The sequence below is a fragment of the Bos indicus genome, chromosome 27 (genome assembly GCF_029378745.1).
Source record: "Bos indicus isolate NIAB-ARS_2022 breed Sahiwal x Tharparkar chromosome 27, NIAB-ARS_B.indTharparkar_mat_pri_1.0, whole genome shotgun sequence".
NCBI lineage: Eukaryota > Metazoa > Chordata > Mammalia > Artiodactyla > Bovidae > Bos > Bos indicus.
In genome coordinates, this window is record NC_091786.1 from 10,885,084 (window position 1) to 10,909,762 (window position 24,679).

A 24,679-nucleotide genomic window follows, 5' to 3' on the forward strand; every position below is an offset into this window, starting at 1 on the left:
AAAAAAAGTCCACTCTGTTCAAGATTTCAACCATTAACTTAATAATTATAATCGTAATTGGCCACAATACTTAGAAGGAAATGATGTCAAAATCAACAGCTTTGAACAGTACTACATTGAGCTGAAGTTAAGTTCAAGAGGTTAGTTAGGGATTTGTAATATATTTGGAAAGCCAAAATGCCTCCAACACAACATATAAGATAGTTTAAGATCTGTGAGAGATTTTATTATGGAAAAAAAAAAAAAAGATGTGTGGGCTGAGAGCCTAGAAATTTGATGGAAGACATCAAGGATCAAAGAATTGTTACAAAAAAATAATAATTTTTCAAACATTGTCTTTATTGCTCATATCTTGGTCTTGTATATATAAAAGTTTACCAAAGCAGAAATTTTAAAAGGACTTAAATAGAAACAAAACTATAGCTTAAATATTCAAATTTATATTTTGTCCATAAAACATAAATAATTATGGGAATTCTAACCATACAGCTTGATTTTCAGGATATGGCAAGTTATATACTTTTGTGGCTTTTGTTGCCTCTGGAATCCACAATACAGCTCAGTTAAGAAAAGAATAAATTATAGAATAATTAACAGATCACAACATAGACAGTAGGCATTAACTGCTAAGATGGCAGACACAAACAAGTTACTTTAAGTTACATTTTATTTTAATTTGTTACTTCGGTTTTATTGTTATTAGTGCAACTGTATTCTGGTATTCTTCTGCTGATCATTTACTCCCTTGGTTTATATAATGCTATTTTACAAGAGCATTTAAATATTCTATTCAAGAGAAATGATTCCAATACTTTAATAATATATTAACCTTTTTTTTAAAAAAAAAGGAATTTTTTTCCTGTTCATTATCTTTGAAAGGTTCTAATACGATAATCATAAGTGTGGTTTAATCTCCCATGTAGTAACCAGTCCATCCTAAAGGAAATCAATCCTGAATATTCGTTGGAAGGACTGATGCTGAAGCTGAAACTCCAATACTTTGGCCACCTGATGTGAAGAACTGACTCACTGGAAAAGACCCTGATGCTGGGAAAGATTGAGTGCAGGAGGAGAAATGGACGACAGAGGATGAGATAGTTGCATGGCATCACTGACTTAATGGACATGAGTTTGAGTAAACTCTGGGAGTTGGTAATGGACAGGGAGGCCTGGCATGCTGCATTCCATGGGGTCCAAAGAGTTGGACATGACTGAGCGACTAAATTGAATTGAACTGACAGTAATTTAAAATAATATTTTAATCATGATAAGCTTCCTTTTGATATAATGGTAGATCTTTATTGGCTCTTATTTTCTTGAAATCTTTGAAATTGAATACCTATTCAAAAGTAATTTTGTTTTCTAGAAATTGTGAGATTCAAAGATTAAAAATATCTAATTAGATGATGGGCAGCAATCAAAATTCCTTTTGAGTCTACTAGGCTCTCATTTAAGTACAAGAACTTTTCACCTTTAAATAAAAATATAACTCATTCTGCTTGAAGAGGGATTAGGATCTATAATATTAAATTTAAGAAAAAATAAGAATGGAAGTGACTATAATATTAGAATATGTTATTATGACATATGGATATAACATGAATACAAGCATTTTTTCAGAATAAAGGTTAAAAGATGTCTATATAATTAAAAATTACAATCTGGAAACAGATTGAAAGTTCAAAAGCAGGTGTTAATTTTTGGTGTGTTTGCTGAATGAATTACCAGATAGTCATTAATGAAATTCCATGAAGATATTATATTTGAATATTGAGTGACATTTTAATTCCTCTGGATTTAGAGACTAGGAGCTAGAACAAAGCAATATAAAGTCACTTCATGTTCTAAATGAGCCTCAGATCAACAGAGCCAGTCCCTGGATGGTGCAGTACAACGTTCTTCTGGGATTACAGATGAAGGGAAAAAGACTTGTTTAGAGAGTGGATTCCAGAATGCCAGGACAGGACTTGGAATTTGGAATTGAGCATCAGTTAGGGCTTCCCTGGTAGCTCAGCTGGTAAAGAATCTGTCTGCAATGAAGGAGACCCCAGTTCAATTCCTGGGTTGGAAAGATCCCCTGGAGAAGGGAAAGACTACCCACTTCAGTATTCTTGGGCTTGCCTGGTGGCTCAGATGGTAAAGAGTCTGCCTGCAGTGCAGGAGACCTGGGTTTGATCCCTGGGTTATGAAGAGGGCACGGCAACCCACTCCAGTATTCTTGCTTGGAGAATCCCCATGGACAGGGAAGTCTGGCAGGCTACAGTCCATGGGGTTGCAAAGAGTCAGACACAACTGAGCAACTAAGCACAGCACAGCAGCACAACCAGCAGTTAAGCTGATCATGCACCGTCTACTCTTTCTAAATTTGAGTACATATGTAAATTTCTGCACTTAGCATTGAAACATGTATATTATCATAGGTGAAATAGATCCCCAGTCCAGGTTCAATCAATGTGTGAGACACGGTGCTCAGGGCTGGTGCACCAGGATGACCCTGAGGGATGGGATGGGGAGGGAGTTGGGAGGGGGGTTCAGGATGGGGACACATGTACACCCATGGCTGATTCATGTCAATGTATGGGAAAAACCACTACAATATTGTAAAGTAATTAGCCTCCAATTAAAATAAATAAATTAATTTAAAAAAATGAATGTTTAAATCACTTCACCCTCAGTTTTGCCATTTAAGATGTCCAGTGGCTATTTATTCAAATATTTACCCTCACCACTATTTAAAAATAATGAAACAAGACAAGATAGGTGATGTGTGCTTAGTCACTCAGTTGTGTCCGACTCTTTGCCACCCCATGGACTGTAGCCCCCAGGCTCCTCTGTCCAAGGGATTTCGCAGGCAAGAATACTGGAGTGGGTTGCCATTTCCTCCTCCAGGGGATCTTCCCAACCCAGAGACTGAACCCACATCTCTTGTGGCTCCTGCCTTAGCAGGCAGTCTTTACCCTGAGCCACCTGGGAAGCCCAGTATAGATGATGAAGCAATCTTTTTTCTTTTTTTCTTTTTGATCTGTTTTCTAAATAACTTTTCTCTCAGTTTTTCCTTCTAAGAGTTGGCCTCAATTTACAGAACAGTTGTTTTTAATTCCTCAAGGAACTGGGCTGCAACCTGAATGCTATTCAAGGCATTGACTGCTGCTGCTGCTGCTGCTAAGTCGCTTCAGTCGTGTCCGATTCTGTGTGACCCCATAGACGGCAGCTCACCAGGCTCCCCCGTCCCTGGGATTCTCCAGGCAAGAACACTGGAGTGGGTTGCCATTTCCTTCTCCAACGCATGAAAGTGAGAGGTGAAAATGAAGTCACTCAGTCGTGTCCGACTCTCAGCGACCCCATGGACTGCAGCCTACCAAGTTCCTCCGTCCATGGGATTTTCTAGGCAAGAGTACTGGAGTGGGGTGTCATTGCCTACACCCATCCAATTATATTATCTTTAATTGCTTCTTTGTATCAGGGAAAGTATCTTTAGGTAAGATGAAATTGAAAACTTCCCCTGTGCTAAATTTAGGATTGTCTGTCTGTGGAATGTTTTACATTCCCTTTGAGTTTACAGGGAAGAAGGCCTAAGAAAGTTCCTAACTGGCTCTGATTTGGCCAACTGGTGCCATCTGCTTCTAATTTGGCCAACTTCTGGCCACAGGGCGTCTGCAAAAAAAAAAAAGAAGAAGAAACCTGTTCAATATCCCATCAGGTTTCAGTTTAAGGACAACCGGTAAACATTCCTGGTCATACTTATTAATAAAACAAAAAAAAAACAAACAAAAAACAACCTTGCGTAACACAGAGCGGCTGTGCTGCAGCTGTCAGCAGAACCCGTTACTAGGCAACAGTTACTGGCGGTTGGTTAGTGGTCCTGTTCAGCCATTGGTTGGTGCCAGTGCAGGCTCCACCCCTAAGTAAGCAACTGTCAAAGAGAGCGACCGTTAGTTGTCCTGCTCAGCCATTGGCCGGCGCTGTAGTAGGCCCCTCCCCCAAGCGAGCGACTCTCACTGAGCGACTATTAGTGGGCTATACAGCCAACTGTCAGTGGAAAGTTGGTTCTTGGCCAGTGAATGAGGTCAGACGTGGATCCCGGCCTTTGTCCCCCGGCCCTCCAGCCTTGGGCCAGCCAGTGAGCTCACAGACCCAGGGAACAGGCTGAGGGCTGTGTCCTACAGGGCTCCAGAGCCTTCCCCAAGGCGACTCACTGACTGGGCTCAGGCCTTCAGGCAGCAATAACCCTCTCCCGGTTCCCCCCGCCTCTGTGACTTAATGGCAGCAGATGCAGTCTGTGGGGCCTGCGATACAGCTGTCAGGACAGCCTGAGAAACCTGAGGGCCAGTTGGCTCCTGGATGCCTGGCTACCTCAGGGATGACAGCTGGACAAGATTTCTGGGGACCCGACCCTGAAGGAGCTGCCAACTGAGCTTTGCCTCCTCTCAGCAGGACTTGGACCTCGGAGAGTTTGGTTGAGCCTTGGAAACTTTCTTATCATATGGAGAAAAACACTTAATTGATAGAGATTTATAGGAACATGGTTACCTGACCATGACCTGACTGAAGAACAAAGGCTCTGAAACCAAGAAGTTTGCAGCAACTCTCCACACCCCTCCCTCACCATTCCTAGAAAAGGGCATTGCTGAGAGCTTTTGGGGAGCCTAACGTTTTTTAAGACATGTGCTACCCATCTCTTTGGTTGACTCTCAATAAACCTTTCTCTGCTCCACACTCGGACATTTTGGTATTGTTTGGCCTGACTGTGCTTCAGGCACATGGACTTGCATTTCAGTAACACTTGGATATAACAGGAGTCCCCAGAGAAGGTGTAAAAGCCCCTCCAAGATCCACATCCTCTCCCAAAGGCAAGCAAAGGAAAGAAAGACTCAGACAATTCCTCTGAGAGCTGGCAACCCTGACAGGACCTGAGGTGCAGAAAATGAAGTGGGAGCCTCACTTCTGTCTGCTTGTCATTTTGAGGCCCCCACCCTCATGATTGCCAAGCCGGGTTCTCAGGATACAAAACAAAACAGACAAGAAGGCAATAGCTGTCTATCCTGGGAGAGAAAGGATCAATAACTACTGGGCCAGAATTTGCAAGGAAACAGACAATGCCCAATTTCATTGTATGTGCTTGATTGAGCACTGCAGACAGAGACCCAGCACTACTCTGACAAGAATTTCACTCTTCACTGGCTCCTGTCCATTTCCCCAGAATCCTGAGTAAGTGGGGTTTAAAGTAGAGAGTGTAGCTCCAGTATCAATCAGAATTTGGAGAGGTTTCCCCTTCATTTTAATTTTCCCTTGGCCCTTGAAGCCCTTGAAGGGAATAGCTGGTGGCATTTCAGTTGGAGAATCCCAAGAGCCCACAGGGACACCCTCCTTGGAAGGTTGGACCTGGGGGTGTCAGGCCACTAATTTGGCAGACTTTTGTTGATGGTTTTGTGGTCTATTTAGAGTAGAAAAACAATTTAGAGAGATGATTAGTACTTAAGCGCTCAAGCAAAGGAGGACAGAGGGGAGTCAGAGGAACCATGTCAGTATTACAGTGTTACACTGTGTTCCTCCTGTGTCTTTAATTTTTTGTTACCTGTTCATGAACCTTCAATAAAGCTATTTCAGAATTTTGAAGGGTTTTAGATGCTTCTGCATCTTGTCTAGTTAGAACATTCCCCATAATGACCATTGGAATTCTAGTAAGAATTGAATAAGATTTTGACCATTTTTATAGACATCTACACAGCCTCCTGGACCACAGTTCTTAAATATAAAGTAAGTGATTATTCTCAAAGATGGTGTGTTCAATTCTTTGAGACTCGAGGATTCTATTAATTTAGATAAACCTTAGATTTCTCAGAACCAAATTAATACTTGAGGGCTGTGCTTCTTGGTTATGGATTTTGTGTTGCTTTACAGTGTACCTCTTACACAGAAATTTTCTTGAAGTTGGCAGGCAACTTAGTGTCAGTCCAACACACTTCATGGTGAACTCATCTCAGCATAGGAGTCTTAGAGTTAGGGGAAGAGCTCTAGAAGCTTTTAAGTGCTTGAGCCAGCCATGCTCATCAATTTTGAGGCTTTGACTTCTGACAGTCTCAGTAGCAACAGATTTATTATTCTTTTCATGAGACCATTTCTTTATAGCTGTCCTCTCTTGGTTACATTCAACATAAATCAGTAAGTCAGACTTTTTACCTCCTCCTGTGGGTACTCAGTTGCTTCAGTTGTGTCCAACTCTTTGCAGTTCTATGGACTGTAGCCACTAGGCACCTCTGTGTGTGGAATTCTCCAGGCAAGAATACTGGATTGAGTTTCCATGCTCTCCTCCAGGGTATCTTCCTGACCGAGCGATCAAACTCATGTCTCCTGCGTCTTCTGCATTGCAGGCAGATTCTTTAACACTGAGCCACCAGGGAAGCTGCCTTTACCTCCTCAGTATGTATATATCAAAATTATCCATTTCTCCATGCTGGATTGCCAGACTCCTCGTTATAGTCACTGTTGCTCTTCACCTTGGCTATGTTATATTTTGATAATTTATCACTCACATCTCTTCTTGGTTCTGCTCTAATCATTCTCCACATACGTTGAAAGAAGTAATTTCCCTGCAGGAATTTATTCACCATGTCACTTATACTAGAGCTTGTGATTCCAAGCATTCCATTTTCCTATGGGCTACTCATCACATATGCAGGTCAAGAAACAACAGTTAGAACCGGACATGGAAAAACAGACAGGTTCCAAATCGGGAAAGGAGTACATCAAGAATGTATATTGTTGCCCTGATTATTTAACATATGCAGAGTATATCATGCAAAATGCTGGGCTGGATGAAGCACAAACTAGAATCAAGATTGAAGGGAGAAATATCAATAACCTCAGATTCTATGCAGATGACACCACCCTTATGGCAGAAAGTGAAGAACTAAAGAATTCTTAATGAAAGTGAAAGAAGAGAGTGAAAATGATGGGTTAAAGCTCAACATTCAGAAAACTAAGATCATGGCATCCAGTCCCACCACTTCATGGCAAATAGATGGGGAAGCAATGGAAACAGTGAGAGACTTTATTTTGTGGGGGGCTTCAAAATCACTGCAGATGGTGATTCCAGCCATGAAATTAGAAGATGCTTTCTCCTTAGAAGAAAAGCCATGACCAACCTAGACAGCATATTAAAAAGCAGAAACATTACTTTGCCAATAAAGGTACATCTAGTCAAAGCTATGGTTTTTCCAGGAGTCATGTATAGATTTGAGAGCTGGACTATAAAGAAAGCTGAGCACCGAAGAATTGATGCTTTTGAACCATGGTGTTGGAGAAGACTCTTGAAAGTCCCTTGGACTGCAAGGAAATCCAACCAGTCCAACCTAAAGGAAATCAGTCCTGAATATTCATTGGAAGGACTTATGCTGAAGCTGAAACCCCAACTTTGGCCAACTGAGGCAAAGAACTGACTCATTTGAAAAGATCCTGATACTGGGAAAGATTGAAGGTGGGAGGAGAAGGGATCAACAGAGAATGAGATGGTTGGATGGCATCATTGGCTCAATAGACATGAGTTTGAGTAGGCTCTGAGAGTTGGTGATGAATAGGGAGGCCTGGTGTGCTGCAGTCCATGGGCTCACAAAGACTTGGACACGACTGAGTGACTGAACTGAACTGAACTCATCACGTACTGTCTTATCATCTTCAAGGAGCCTTCATGATCTCTCCCACTCTGCAAATCTCTTTCTCAGCTCTTACAGCAACAATCATCAGTCTTTCAGACAAATTCTAACATGGCTACTGTATTTTGACTGCATAATTACTTAGTTGATATTTAATTTTCCCATTACATCAAGCCTACAAAGCAGGGCCATGTCTATTTTACATGTTTTATCTCAGCTCTAAGAATGCCTGGCTCTCAATAGTTGTTCTAACAATGTGTTAAATGATTAATGTTTAATGTTTAATTAAACATTAATGATTATTGTTATATCCTGTAACTAATATCAGGCCCCACAGGTCTGGCCATTATTTAACATCAGCACATGTCTCTAGATCCATCCTACTATAGTCACACTGAGCTTCTTTCATTTGCCTGGAAGGTTTTCCCACCTCAAGATATTCCAAAGCATGTTAACTTCTACTTGAAATTCTCTCTCTATAGTTCTTTTTTGATTGTTAATTGAAGTATAATTGGTTTACAATGTTGCATTAGTTTCTGCTATCCAGCAAAGTGAATCAGCCATACATATACATGTATCTGCTCTTCCTTGAATTTCCTTCTCATTTAGGTCACCACAGAGGTTTGAGTAGAGTTCCCTGTGTTATACAGTTGGTTCTCATTAGTTATCTATTTTATGCATATTAGTGTATATATTCCAACCCCCAACCTATGGTTCCTGATATAATAGCTTCTCCTCATCTTTCAGTAGAGGGTAAAAATGTAACTTTCTCAGATTTCTATCATCTGACCTCCTTTGTGATTTGGTAAATATGCTTTATGATTCTAAATTATTGATAAATTTTAAAATATTTTTCATAACAATAATTCATATTTATCTGTTATACATGTATCATTCCCCAATAAAAATATTTTATTTGCCAACATATATTCAGAATCTAGCAGAGTCCCAAGCACAAAAGAATTTAATAAACACTCTAACCAGGAGGTTTCTGCAGTAAAGCACCTGCTTGCAATACAGGAGACCCGGGTTCAATCCCTGGGTCAGGAAGAACCATGAGAGAAGAAAATGGCAACCCTCTCCAGTATTCTTGCCTGGAAAATCCCATGGATAGAGGAGTCTGGTGGGCTACAGTCCATGGGGTCATATAGAATCAGACAGGACTGAGCGACTAACACTTTCAATTTCTGTGAAATAAGGTAAGATTGCTTGCAGCATTTTCATCATCACATCCAATTTCTAACCGTAACTATTGTCCCCTGCATATAGAATACATCTAAACTTTTACTTCTTTGTAAAGACCCAGGTAGAGAAGGAGTAGATTTTGAGTCAGTCAAGTTCCTAGAATGCCAACCTACAAATGGTACTGTTTCTCTGGGTTTCCAAATACTACTGATAGTGTAGAAAACTGATTTTATCAGAACACATCTCAAGTCTGAATCCTCTGTGCCAGGAAATGTTGAATTTTTCTTTTTATTTTTATATGTACTTTATCAAGGAATTGCTTAAATTCCTCTGCATAAGGAATACAAACGTGATATACACTTTGCTCAGCCATCTGATGCCTGCCGAAGAGCCTTCTGAATAAAGCTTCCAGCAAATTGCCAGGTTTTTTTGTGGTTGAGGGGGATATGCAAGTTTAGGGTGAAAAGGGAATTCTAGGGACAAGCTAAGAGAGTACTGACACTAATGGTCCCACCCTTCACTTGCTATGCTATATTGTAAATTTATTATGAAAACACCACTTATTAAGATATTATAGCACTGAGGAATTTTTATAAACTATATTCTTATCTCTAGATATAATGTGTAATAAATATATTTGTGCTATGATATATGCACATCAGTTCAGTTCAGTCACTCAGTCGTGTCCAACTCTTCGTGACCCCATGGACTGCAGCATGCCAGGCTTCCCTATTCATCACCAACTTCTGGAGTCTACTCAAACTCATGTCTATCACATCAGTGATGCCATCCAACCATCTCATCCTCTGTCGTCCCCTTCTTCTGCCTTCAATCTTTCCCAGCATCAGTTCTTTGCATCAGGTGGCCAAATTGTATATAAATTTTTAAATTATTTTATTCATATTTACATATTTGATCATTCTTAGTAATTTCGTTTATTTTATAAGTATGTGCTAAGCAGATCCAAACTTCCAGCCAATCTGCTTGTTCTTATTCTCATGCTTTTTGAGAATAAATATATTCTATAAACTCAGAAGATACTTTTTAAACATCTGCTTAATTAAACTTGTGAAACTTTTTTTTAGCACATACACTGAAACATCTATAAACTATTTGGGTGGTTGTTGTTACAAGGCTGTCTAAGCACGTAAGTTTTGTGGGGAAAAGTATTCACCAAAGTTTCACTACACATACTATCAGGCCATTTGTTTATTTTTTGCTACTCCTTGTTTGTTTTCATTTATAAGTAACCATCGAAGCAAACTAGAGCAGGCTTATAAGATATGCATTATAAATTAAAGTCATCTGTTTGAATCTCCAAATATTTAGATCAAGGCAATATTCTCTCTTGACATATGCAGATAGAACAAAATTGTCTTTCTGTGTTCATCATGAGCCCTGCTTTGCAAATGAGGACTGTATGCTTTAAAATGCATACAGTTTTGACCCTAAAATTACAAACTGTTAGCTTCAAGAGCTATAATTATAACCTCTTTATAAGGCTCTTGAATAACCTCTTTAAAGTCCTCAGCATTTCTGCGCATTATCCAGAAAACCAACAAAAAATGTCATATGCAGGGGTAGGGAAATAAAATGCTGTTAAAACCTTGGCCATAAGGATGGGAGACATTGGCTACACTGAATAACCTTACATGTCCTTAGTACATTCACCTTAGAAAGTCTTCTTCTTTAATGTGTAATAAAATGTTCTGTTTTCATTATTGTTAATTTGTGTTGATTCATCACTGCATTGCTTTTGAGGGTTTTGGTATACTAGTTGAAGTCATATAATTATAGAAATTAAAATTGTTAAAAGCCCATCAACCCATCTTACTCAATTCATTAGTGAAGGATTATTTGGTGTGACTTAGTGTTTAGTCAAATTTTAAATGAGTTCAGCAATAGCGTTTTTGGGAAATGACCTCAAAGTTAAAAAAACTTGGGACATGCATTTGCATCATTATCAGTTATCACTTAAAAAAAGAATGTATTTAGCCATATCCTAGCCATTTCAGCAGCAAAAAAGTGATTCTGTTTTTTCCAGTATTTGAAATTCTCCCCTAAAATATGGCAATGCTGTATAGTATGCATGTGTGCTAAGTCACTTCTGTTGTATCCGACTCTTTGCAACTCTGAACTGTAGCCTGCCAGGCTCCTGTGTCCATGGGATTCTCCTGGCAAGAAGACTGGAGTGGGTTGCCCTGCTCTCCTCCAGGGGGTCTTCCAGACCCAGTGATCCAACCTGTGTCTCTTGCATTACAGGCAGATTCTTTACTGCTGAACCACCAGAGAAGTCCCATGCTATAGATATCTAGTGTACTAAATGCTTCAGATAGATTAAGAAACATTTCTGGAGTGGCCGGGACTATGTGCATTTTAACTTTATTTCTAGAAGAAAAAAAAAAAAGATTCAGTGTTTAGAATGTAGAATATAATATCAATAAAACTATTGTGGGAGAACTTATTTTTTCTTATTCCTGCCATGACTTTTTGAAATACCTGACCTAACTCAAGATCTTCCCATGACTGTTTCCTCACCTTCAGTTAACTAACAATCCCCATAATCCATCATTTCACATATTCATTCAGGCAATTCTTCATGTCTATCTTTGGATTTTTTTTTTAAGGCCATAGAATATTCAAAATATTTCAGCACAATCACCATAGGTTAATCTTCTGCAGATGACATATTCAAGAACATCTTCTTCAGTAAGATGGAAGTTGAATAAATCCCTTGATCCCTCATCAAACTCTAAGTCAGTTTATGTTGATGAATATTCTGTTACAAACAATTGTGTCTGTTTCCTAGATTTAGCATGGTGTCTGAAACAGGGAAAATGAGAATTACTCTCAAATCCAGCTGCAGTCAATCATATACTCTGGAATATACTCTGGTCCCTATGAGTGACACAGGAGGATAATTAAAGTCCTCCTCTGTCAGAAACTGAATATATTCAGAAACATTTTAGATAGAAATAGACTTTTTAACTTTTAATTTTCAATTGTTCCTAATGAATTCCCATAACTATGATTTAACTCATCTAATTTTTCATTCTATCTGACAGACGTGAAACCCTTCAAGCAATAAGAAATTATTTTTTTCCATTTTTATTTCCCCCTGCTCACACATTTTATTATATTTATATCATGTACTAATGGTTTTGAAAGAATCATGCATTTGGGGATGTTCTTCTCAATGTCTCTCTACTACTCACATGTATCCACCTTTAGATATAAAGTAATCTTGATGCTGTTTAAAAATTAATTTGATAGTGTTCATTCCAAAGTAAATTAATTTTTACAAACATCTATCTAATGCCATTATTCTCATGATCAGTGTATTAAAATTCAAAATCACGTCTGTCACCAATTCATTTCTCTCTTACCGTCAGGTACCTCATTCTTTTTATCTGCTCTTTTTCGATGATTCTAACTCTAAACCATTTAGTTGAGTAACTTTTTTTCCTTTTGATGTAATCTAATTTTCCTTTTTTTTCCTAAAGCTACTCTGAAGAAACATAGGAAAAACAGTTTCTTACTTTGGTTGAAAATAGGTTCTCTTTCACCTCTCAAATATCCTAAAACCATTAAATGATTAACTCAGTAGTAACCTCATCACAGTATCTGATCACTCACTCCTTTCAAATTTTTAAGCTTAGTTATTCAAGGGAAATTAGCATTCAATGAATTTCAGATAAAAATAATTTTTTGTGAAACATGGAAACTCAGTGTAAACAGGAGTGAATGAGAAGTTTTAACAGAGGGTTCTGAATGCATCCTTTAATCTGGAAGATGATTTAGCTTGCTTAAGAACAAAGAAGCAGAGGAAAATGCCTGAAAAGCAACTGCTGACAAAGGAAAATGTAGTTTAATTCACACAAGTCCTTAAAGATTCTCATTAGTACCCTTTAAATATTTCATTAAGTAGTGACTGAGCAGTTAGTGTATATAACAGACTAAGCTAAGATATATAAAACCATTTCGTTTACCATGGAGTGAATGTATATATAATGTTTCTGCTGAGATATTCGATAGTTTCTATGCAGTGAGTAGTTCCTTCAAATTTTTACAATCTATTTAAAGAAGGAAACAGTAACTACCAAGAGAACAATTGTAATTCAAGAGTTTAATAATAGAATATCTCATAAAGAAGATTGTGACTAAGTCAGAAATGATTTACATAGACACTGTGATCCCATGGACTGTAGCCCGCCAGGCTCCTCTGTCCATGGAATTCTCCAGGCAAGAGTACTGGAGTGGGTTGCCATTTGCTTCTCCAAGGGATCTTCCCCACCCAGGGATCAAACACAGGTTGTCTGCATTGCAGGCAGATTCTTTACCAACTGAGCTACTAGGGAAGCCCATTTTCATACACTATTGAAGGCTTCTCTGGTGGCTCAGTTGTAAAAAATCTTCCTGCAATGCAGGAGACCTGGGTTCAAATCCTGGGTTGGGAATATCCCCTGGAGAAGGACATAGCAACCCACTCCAGTACTCTTGCTTGGAGAAGTCCATGGATGGAGGAGCCTGGTGGGTTATAGTCCACAGGGTCACATGAAGTTGAACACAAGTGAAACGAGTAATCAGCAGCAGCGTATACCATTGAATGATACAAACAGCATAAGGCTAGCCATCTACTGAATTTTATGTCCTTGAATCTCACATCTATAAAAACCTAATAATATACAATACAGAGTTAGGGGATGATTTTAGGGAATAAATACTTTTCATTATTATAACTTGTATATATAATTTTTTTTAAAAAGCATCAGAAAATATTCAGAGCTATACAAAAGCAGTGAACTTGTTTTTCCAAAAGATTATTGTTGTTTTGAGCAGTGACTCCCACCAAGAACAACTTAATCCCCCAGAGAACATTTAGCAACATCTGAAATTAATTTTCATCTTCACAGCTTGGGAGAGGAGAAGCTTCTGGTATCTCATGGGTAGAGACTGGGGATACTGTAAAACATCCAAGGTACAAGAACAGCCCCTTCCCGCAGCATTGAATTATCTAGCCCCAAACTGGCTCTTCTATTGAGGCTGAGAAATCTTGGTTGAAAGCATTTAGGAAGTGACTCATAAGTGATATATAAAAGTGCACGAATCTTAAAGAATGGACCTGAATAGAGTGGAGGTGTTAGAGGGAGAGAAAAAGCAAGTGATAATGTACAGTAGTCCACGCTTGTCCATAGTTTCACTTTCTGTGGTTGCATTGCCTGTATTCAATCACAGTCTGAAAATATTAAATAGGAAACTCCAGAAATAAACAATTTGTAAGTTTTGAACAGCACACCATTCTGAGTACCATGATGAAATCTCCTGTAGCTTCATTTGGTTCCACCCAGGAAGTGAGTCACCCCTTTATCCCTGAATCACTCCGATTAGCCACTTAGTAGCTGCCTTGGTTATCAGATTGCCTGTCATGGTATCTCAGTGCTTAGGTTCAAGAGACCTTTATTTTACTTCATAGTGGCCCCAAAGCTCAAGAAAAGTGATGTTGGCAATTCAGAGATGTCAGAGACAGGCTCTAAAGTGAAAAGGTAAAAGTTTTCTTCTAAATAAGGAAAGAAAAATTGTATTCTGAGGTCGTTAGTCTCTACATAAGAATGGATGTTCTTTAGGAAAAAAAATTGCAAAAGTTGTAGCTGCAGTGTTGTAAGTGTTTAAAGATTGAAAAGGCATTAAATTTATACAATAAGATATTTTGGAAGAGAAAGACCACATTCACATAACTATCATTACAACATATTGCTCTCACTGTTCTATTTTATTAGTTATGTTTGTTACTCTTTTATTGCACCTAATGCTGCAGTCCGTGGGGTTGCAAAGAGTCCAACGTGATTAGCAACTGAACAATAACAAAAATTTATAAATTAAACTTTATCACAGGTATATGATAGTTATATATCACAAGTATGTATATAAACTTTATCATGTGTGTGCCAAGTCACTTCAGTCATGTCTCTCTGCTGCCCTTTGGACTGTAGCCCACCAGGCTCCTCTGTTCCTGGAATTTTCCAGGCAAGAATATTGGAGGGGTTGCCATGTCCTCCTCCAGGGGATCTTTTCAACCCAGGGATCTAACGCTGGTTTCTCATGTCTCCTGCATTGGCAGGTGGGTTCTTTACCATTCGTGGTGGCAGAGAAACTTTATCACAGGTATAGGGAAAAAACAGTATAAAAACCAGTTTGGCAATATCCATGGTTTCAAGCATGCACTGGGGTTCTTGGGAAGTATCCTCAGCAGATATGGGGGAACTATTGTAGTTTCTAAAAGGAAGCTTGTTTTCAATAATGGATTTGAAAGGCAACAATAGAGCAATGAGGTAAAGCAAGTTTGTTGGTTTAAATGTAAGCGGGTCTTTAATAAACAAACTGTGATTGAGAGAATAATTATGTAGTTAACACAGAGAAATTTAAGACTAGTGCAATGTGGGGAATTTTATATATGTAAATGTAAGCAAATATTGAGACAGAAAAGAAGAAAAATAAGGAAAACAGAAGAATGTTATGCTGCTGCTGCTAAGTCGCTTCTGTCGTGTCCGACTCTGTGCGAACCCATAGACAGCAGCCCACCAGGCTCCCCAGTCCCTGGGATTCTCCAGGCAAGAACACTGGAATGGGTTGCCATTCCCTTCTCCAGTGCATGAAAGTGAAAAGTGAAAGGGAAGTCGCTCAGTCGTGTCTGACTCTGAGCGACCCCATGGACTGGAGCCTACTAGGCGCCTTCATCCATGGGATTTTCCAGGCAAGAGTACTGGAGTGGGGTGCCATTGCCTTCTCCAGAAGAATGTTATAATAGATCCTATAATAAAAACCTAGCAATGAAAAAACTGAATGGAAAGAGTGGTTGAAAATATGAAATTGCCAAAGATTGTAGGATGGGTGGACTGAGCCCCAAAGGAAAACATCACCAGTTTACCTTAGAAAAGAATGTTCACTACTTTGGGCACTAGAACACTGTAATCTGTATTGGTTGTCTGGAAAATTCCATGTATTAGGAATATTTTGCTGAGGAACTGACACTTTACTTCTCAGAGATTTTCATTTCAATAAGGTAAGCAATGCATAATATCGATACTATAATGTACATACCATCAGAGTTAAAAGAGCTCCATGGTTAAGTAAATATTTTTGAGAGGAAAGAAAATTAACACTGTCTTAAATTAGCAAGAATTCATCAACTCTGAGACTCATATAGTTAACCATTTCTAACACTTTTGGCTAACTTCTGCCTGCCCAGGGGTAAAAAAACTGTAGGATTTTCTCTCCACTGATGGTAGGCTGCAGAATATTTGGGGTTAGTGCATTAATCTTCCTTTTTCCCTTGGCAGCTCAAAGAACCATGCTATTCCTGCCTTACATCCCACAACCCAGACAAGAGCTGGGACTAAGCATTCTTGGCTCTCATATCTTCACAATACTCTGAAAATAATATCCTCACCCTTAGCCATTCAAATCTACAACCCTACCCCATCCCACAATCCTGAAACACTTGTTTCTTACCAGACACTACTCTTCTCAAACCACAGCTTAAAGGATTTTTATCTTGGCAGTGAAAAATATTATGTGGGAGGCAAGGAGAAAATTGTTCTGTCACATAATATGTACTTTTAAATCTTCCAGTCTTCACCTGTTATAGACTTTTGATATTAAAAACCCCATATAAAAAGGGGCAACCTCTTGCTCTGTGAGAGATTCTGTATACCTCCTAAGACAAAAGAAGACAGATGTTCTTGGGGAGGAGATGACAGGGGTGCTGACTGTGCATACCTCATACACCACCTCACCCAGACACCTATACCATCAATTTGAATGAGATCCAGCATTACTGACTCCTTTTAGGAATGCTATCATAAAGGTCAGGGGAAAAGACATTTAAGTTATTAAATGCTTTGCTGTTTCTTGGTAGGTTCTGTCAGAGAAAGTCCTTTAGTAAGAGTTTAAATAGTCTTTCTCAGTTTCTTTATACTACCATTTATGCCAATCACCTTGTCATTCTTCCATTTTACCAAGTTGGGAACGTATTAAGTCTTTCATAATTTTTTTCTTATTCCACTGTGTCGTTTTCATGTCCTTCTGATACTTTCCTTATATTATATCTTTGTTTTGTTCTAATCCCTCCAGTTTTTTATATCCCTACTCAAGATAAAGATTTTTCAATCTTTGGTCTCTCCTAGTCCACCATGCAAAATAGGAACCAACCAATAAAGTGGATGTAACTTGAACATTCTTCATGGTAAATAGATGGGGAAACAATGGAAACAGTGACAAACTTTATTTTTTGGGGCTCCAAAATCACTGCAGATGGTGACTGCAGCCATGAAATTAAAACACGCTTGGTCCTTGGAAGAAAAGTTATGACCAACCTAGACAGCATATTAAAAAGCAGAGACATTACTTTGCCAACAAAGGTGAATCTAATCAAAGCTATGGTTTTTCCAGTAGTAATGTATGGATGTGAGAGTTGGACTATAAAGAAAGCTGAGTACCAAAGAATTGATGCTTCTGAACTGTGGTGTTGGAGAAAATTCTTGAGAGTCTCTTCGACAGCAGGGAGATCCAACCAGTCCATCCTAAAGGAAATCAGTCCTGAAAATTCATTGGAAGGACTCATGTTGAAGCTGAAATTCCAATACTTTGGCCACCTGATGTGAAGAGCAAACTCATTTGAAAAGACCCTGATGCTGGGAAAGATTGAAGGTGGGAGGAGAAGGGGATGACAGAGGATGAGATCATTGGATGGCATCACTGACTCAATGGACATGAGTTTGAGTAAGCTCCAGGAGTTGGTGATGGCCAGGGAGGCCTAGCATGCTGCAATCCATGGGGTCATAAAGAGTCAGACATGACTGAGAGACTGAACTGAATATTAATATATTCGTATTTATGATGTTTCCAATGAGTACACAGTAGATTTGTTGTTGTTTAGACACTAAGTTTTCATCCAATCTTTGCAACCTTGTGGAATGCAGCATGGCAGTCTCCCTTGTCCTTTACTATCTCCCAGAGTTTGCTCAGATTCCTGTCCATTGAGTCAATGGTGCTATCTAACTATACCATCCTCTGCCATCCCCTTCTTTGGTTTCAACCTTTCTCAATCAACATCAGGGTCTTTTCCAATGAGTTGGCTCTTTGCATCAGGTGGCCAAAGTGTTGGAGCTTCAGCTTTAGCATCAGTCCTTCTAATGAATATTCAGTGTTAATTTTCTTTAGGATTGACTGCTTTGATCTCCTTGCAGTCCATTGGACTCTCACAAGTCTTCTACAGCACCACAAATTAATGAATATGATTACATGTGTGTGTAAAACACTGTTTTTGTAAGAGTAAAAGCAATTAAATAAACAGAAAATTTCTTCTTTACTTGACAGAAAAAGCTTTAATTAACATGTATTCAAAGAAATTTGCTACTTCAAGAGGACATTTGTAATTCTTCATAGTGACATTCTACCTTATAAATTCTTCTTACAGAGAATTTCCCATATTGCTAGTCTCTACCATGGCCAGTAGATACCAAATTCCACTTTTCCAGCCTCTCTTGTTGCTAGGGTAGGGGCAAGGGAATTTGTGCTTCACCCACAAAGGTTTGTTGACACCTGGGTATGGAGTGGCAGTCATTTCAGCAGCAGAATTCCATGGCCAACTCAGCAGCAGCAATAGAGACACAAGCTTCAGTGAACTGCACTGTGGTGACTCAGTGTGAGATTGCAGCCCTGCAGGAGTGTCCTGGGCTATTATTACTGGCGATGCAGTCTTCATCATCAGATTGTGAGCCTTCACAGAGATGACGTGGGCTATCTGTAATTACTTATTAGATTGATTTTCTGTGTTGCCAACAATGATGGATGCAGTAACTCATCAAACTCAATTCACTGGTAACAACAAATAATCCAATATGTCGATATGAATTAGAAAATTGACTAGGAGACCCAGGGAATGGAAAGGGATAAGAACATAATGGCTTCTTATAGCACAAAAAAGTAAGCAAAAGCCCTTATTTCTTAATCAAAACTTCATTTATATAAAATATACTTTTATAATGTATAATCTATTTCCCATCTTCCTGACATCTAAAACTTGTCCAGATATAAAAGTCATATCTTTATTTTCATAGTCTATTAATCTATGGAAAATACTAAAATAATAAAGAAACCAAAATGTATCTTTCTGTGATAAAAATGTATATATACATAGATATATAGAGAAATTAGGTATAAGAACTAATACCATTGCCATTGTTACTGCTTTTATTCTTATCATTAAGTATAAAACTTCCTGGCGGTCTCTCATCCTAAATAAAATTTTGTTCTTTTTAAGTCCTTTTTCACAATAATACACAAAACCAGCATAAATATTTTTTTTAATTTCACTCTAGGAAGTTCTTCATTTTGTTATCAGTGTTGTAAAAAACAATAATTTTAAGAATCTAGTCTCATATAACATAAATAAACTTTATAGAAACTAACCAAGGGGCCTGCTATAATTCTAAACAACCTTTTTTTAAACATTTGAAAGAATTGTTCTAGTTCCAAACAACCAACTTGTATGTGAAGTTTTGTAACATAAGTATTTGAAAGCTGAATTTATTAATTTTCTTTTGAAATAATGTGAAGCAAACATGATTAGAAAATGTCTTAATTGAAGATGAGAAATAAATTTTAAATAGTAGAAAGAGTGAATGTTTAAAAATAGATTTTCAGATGGAAAAATTTGCATCCATTTTACTTGATAGTTTTTGAGAAACATCATGCAAGTTGCATTCATAAAATCTATGGAAATAAAATAGCAAAGTAGGAAATAATTTTTTCAATCAGTTCAGTTCAGTTGCTCAGTCATGTCCGACTCTTTGCCACCCCATGGACTGCAGCATGCCAGGCCTCCCTGTCTGTCACCAACTCCGGAAGTTTACTCAAATGCATGTACATTTAATAAAAAAAAAATAAACTATTTAATTTAAAACAAGGAAAATAAGTTGTGTGATGAAATCAGCAAAGAAAAATCATGCCTCTGAAATCTGTCCATAAACCTATACTGTCAGCAGATATAAACAAGTCTACTCTGCAGCTATCTGGATCAATGACTCATTAAGAACCTTTTAAGAAGAAATCAATGTATTTTAAACTCCCTCTACACTGAAAATACATAAGGACTTCAACAGGCACTTAGAATAAGTTTCCTCCATAAACACTCTTATTTACATATTTGCTGGGCACCATGTCATTTATTATTTCAATTGTTTCCTACTGCCAATTCTTAATGAAGAGAAAAATTCCACAGATTCTGTATTTGGATATACTTTTCTTACTTCTTTTTCATATTTTTTAACCTTGATTTTTGAAGAGGGTTAGACTAAAAAAGATTGATATGTATTCATAGTTAAGATGAAACAATAATTTTGCTTAATCAAACATTTAAAAGTAAATCTTATCTTTTATAGATATAAAAAGAGAAAATGCATCTATGGTTGATATAAATGAAGGCTTTTAAATTTAAAAATATTTCTGGAATTTAAATAATTTATAAATTCTAAGTTAAAATCTTATTTATATCTTGAATAATACTTTTCAAAAATTTCTAAAATAAATGATGAAATTTCAAAGTGAAAGTGAAGGGGTCTCAGTCATGTCCACTCTTTGTGACCCCATGGACTGACTATACAGTCCATGGAATTCTCCAGGCCAGAATACTGGAGTGGATAGCCTTTCCCTTCTCCAGGGGGCCTTCCCAACCCAGGGCTCGAACTGGGGTGTCCTGCATTGCAGCTGGATTCTTTACCTACTGAGCTATGGGGGAAATTTCAAACTCTTCTACTAAAAGCAACTGATGTTTATTTATTGATATATAAAGATATTCCATGCACAATAAAATTACTGAAGAAATAATGCTGATTAATGCTTTATTGTTTCTGAAATATTAATAGTTAAGAAACGGCAGACATGTAAAGGCTTAATTACAAATAATGTGGGTAATTTTATTAAATTTGTACAAAGTAGAGTCACAGGCTAGAAGAAAATGATTAATAACAACTATATCTCAAAAACATGTTTTTAAAACAAATATTGACAAAGTAATTAGTAATTAAATAATTAAATGAAATTTAAGGAAATAAATTATAAGAAGGGGGTATAGAATATGTAGACACAGAGGTGTAAGATGGTATGTTTTGAACTACAGATCCTTTAATGTTTAATGTCTGAGACAAATACACCACACTGCATTTATGCTAATTTTTTATTATGTAAGTTTAACATATCATAAAACTCACCATTTTAACCATTTCAATATGTAAAAACTTACTGGGCTCTGTATGTTCAAATATTGTGTGGCCATCATCACTAATTCTTGAACATTTCATTAACTCCTAAAAGAAACCCATACGTATTAGCAGTCAATCCCAGTTCCTCATTCAGCTCCTGGCAACTAGTTATCTATTTTCTGCCTCTGGTTTTGCTTATACTGGACATTTCATATAGATGGAATCATACCATATTTGGCCTTTTGTTTCTGGCTTCTTTCACTTACCATAATGTATTAAACACCCATCTGTGTTGTAGCATGTATCAATACTTCATTCCTTTTTTCCTGAATAACGTCTCATTGTATGGATATAACACCTTTGTTCATTCATTCATCAATTGATGTATGTTTGAGGTGTTTCCACTTTTTGTCTATTGTGAATCATGTTTCTCCCTTAAGCACAGTTACCAGAAATGAAAATTACTATTTTCAAGTCTACTGCTGATCCAAGTAGTAGAGAATGGAAATAGAGTAAGTTAAGACACCATAAAGTCTACTCTTAAAGAGAATCATCTATTTTTTTAATCTAAATTTTTGAATGTATAGACTTAGAATTGTTCATAAATTATTATTCAATTAATATCTGAAGGATCTATATTTAAGTTTTTCACTCATGATATTGGTAACTTGTGTGTTCGATTATTTTTTTTGATGAATCTGGCTAGCTGCTGCAGCTGCTAAGTCGCTTCAGTCGTGTCTGACTCTATGCGACCCCATAGACGGCAGCCCACCAGGCTCCCCTGTCCCTGGGATTCTCCAGGCAAGAACACTGGAGTGGGCTGCCATTTCCTTCTCCAATGCATGAAAGTGAAAAGTGAAAGTGAAGTCCCTCAGTCGTGTCCGAGTCTTCGAGACCCCATGGACTGCAGCCTACCAGGCTCCTCCGTCCGTGGGATTTTCCAGGCAAGAGTACTGGAGTGGAGTGCCATCGTCTTCTCCAGAATCTGGCTAGAGGTTGATCAAATTTATTAATTTTCTTGAAAAATCACATTGTTTCAATTATTTTCTATTATTTTCTAGCTTGCATTTATTTTGGCATTTTAAAACCAATATTATTTGTTTATGCTCACTCTGCTTTTAGTTTGTTCTTTTTCTAGTTTCTTAAAATAGAAGCTTAGACTCCTGATTTAAGATTTTTGTCATTTTTAAAATTTTAGCTAAATGCTAAAAACTTCCCTCTAAACACTACTCTGTCTCACAAATTTGATATATTTTCATCTTCATTTGGTGAGAAACAATTTTTAATTTCCCACTGACTTCTTCTTTAACCCATGGGGTTTTTTAGAATGTATTACTTAATTTCATATTAGAAACTTCTAAATATCCCTCCACTATTTAGGAGTTTCCAAATATCTTTCCACTGTTGGGTCCAAGTTTAGTTCCTTTATGAGCCAATGGCATAGTTGATGCTATTTATAGATTTTTCAAGTTTTGTTTATGGCCTAGATTGTAGTCATATTTGATGAGTCATCCAAGCACTTGAAAAATATGTATAGTCTACTGCTATTGAGCATTCTGTTAATATAAATATCAATTAGGAGAAGTTAATTGTTGGCATGTTCATATCTTCCAATATCCATACTAATTTTCTGCCTACTCATTCTACTGATTATTGAGAGGAATGTGAATTCTCTCATTTTAAATGTGAAATTGTCTATCTTTTCAGCATTGTCAGTCTTTATCCTCATGTATTTTGAATATTTATTTATTATTAGATATATATATATATATATATACTTAGGATATTTAAATCTTTATTGGAGAACTGAACTGTTTTTCATTTTGCAATGTTCTTTTTCATCAGTGTTAATATTCCTTGCTTTGAAATCTACTTTATTTGATATTTAAACAAGCTATATTTCTTTGGGTTAGTGTTGGCATCATATACCTTTATCCATCCTTTCACTTTTAATCAATGCTTATCTGTATATTTAAAGTGAGTTTCTTATAGATAGCACATACTTGGGTCTTGCTTCTTTATCCCATGAGTCTCGTTTATCTCATGTTTTCTCTGTTTCTCACTCAGATTTCCTTACTTATTTGCATATATTTTTATAATTATGGATTGAGGGTTACTGAGAATATGAATTCTGTAATTCTGAACTATCCATAAATGTGTAGAATAATTGTTTTGATAATTTAAATACATTGCTGCATTTGTTTTATTAATATTTTGCTTGAAATGTCACTAGTAAATAGTTTTATAACTATCATTTGCTTAGTTTTAGCTTCCATTCTACTCTATTGCAGGATACCTTAATCATCATAAGGTTTATCTTTTTAATTGAAATATAGTTGACTTATAATATTGTATTAGTTACAGGGGAATGCATAATGATTCAGTATTTTTATAGTTATCTATAAAATATCTAAAGTTATAACAAACAATGGCTAGATTTCAATGTGATGTGCAGTATATCATTGCTTTTTATTCTATACACAGTAGTTTGTATCTTTTAATTTCAGATATTTATATTATCCCTTCCATCATAAGATTTCTCTTCTTTATAAAAGATTTTATAATAAGCCAATAAAAACTTCTGATTCTGCTTTTAAGCATAGGTATTTAACTAATCTTAGAATTTATTTTGGAGAAGGTACTGGCACCCCACTCCAGCACTCTTGCCTGGAAAATCCCATGGAGGGAGGAGCCTGGTGGGCTGCAGTCCATGGGGTCGCTAGGAGTCGGACAAGACTCAGCGACTTCACTTTCACTTTTCACTTTCATGCATTGGAGAAGGAAATGGCAACCCACTCCAGTGTTTTTGCCTGGAGAGTCCCAGGGACCGGGGAGCCTGGTGGGCTGCCCTCTATTGGGTCGCAGAGTCGGACACAACTGAAGCGACTTAGCAGCAGCAGCAGCAGAATTTATTTTTAGTTATTAAAATATTCACTTTTTCTACTTTTTCCTTAGTACCTTATGTTAGTTTCCATTTCAAAAAATCTTGAAATCTAATTTTACTATGCTTATACATATTTGTTTATTATCTAATCATAGTTCTAAAAAATACATCTACAAATGTTCTTTCCTCTTTCATTAAATTGCTTATACTATTTACTTATTATTTTTCTTTAGTTAAAATATTTAAAAAATTAAACTTGACAAATAATTATATCAATCTAGACTTTTGAAATAAAGCTCTGGTATTACTTTTACAAAGGTGTATTTTATTAATTTTCTATTTTGTTAGTTGGGGAGTTATCTTTACTAATTCATTTTTGTAGATTTGTTTTGTTGTCCTTTACTAAATATATAATGTCCTTTACTAAAAATATATAATACTAAATAAACAACTCAAATAAATAATGGTGTTCATGTCAACATTCACAATTTAATTACTAAAGTACATTTTACATCTCCCTAATAAAATAATAGTACCCATTTGACCCAATATAATGGATGCATACATACGGTACATTGGTTTAGAGATAAATTTTTTTTTCTCATTTTGCTAGAATCTTTATTAAAGACATATTATACATAATAAAATGGGAAGTACAATGCCTACAAAGAGAAATATGGAGTGATTGTGACCTCAGT

General features: G+C 37.0%; 1 long non-coding RNA gene across 2 annotated transcripts in view; it reads left to right on the forward strand.

The window, feature by feature from the left end:
- The first annotated feature begins 3,722 nt into the window (after positions 1 to 3,722).
- The window catches only part of LOC139180208 (uncharacterized), a 162,796-nt gene continuing 141,839 nt past the window's right edge, over positions 3,723 to 24,679 (forward strand). For both annotated transcript variants that reach the window (XR_011564520.1, XR_011564521.1), the window contains exon 1: positions 3,723 to 5,208. This is a non-coding gene — a long non-coding RNA (uncharacterized lncRNA). The remainder of the gene's footprint in view (positions 5,209 to 24,679) is intronic.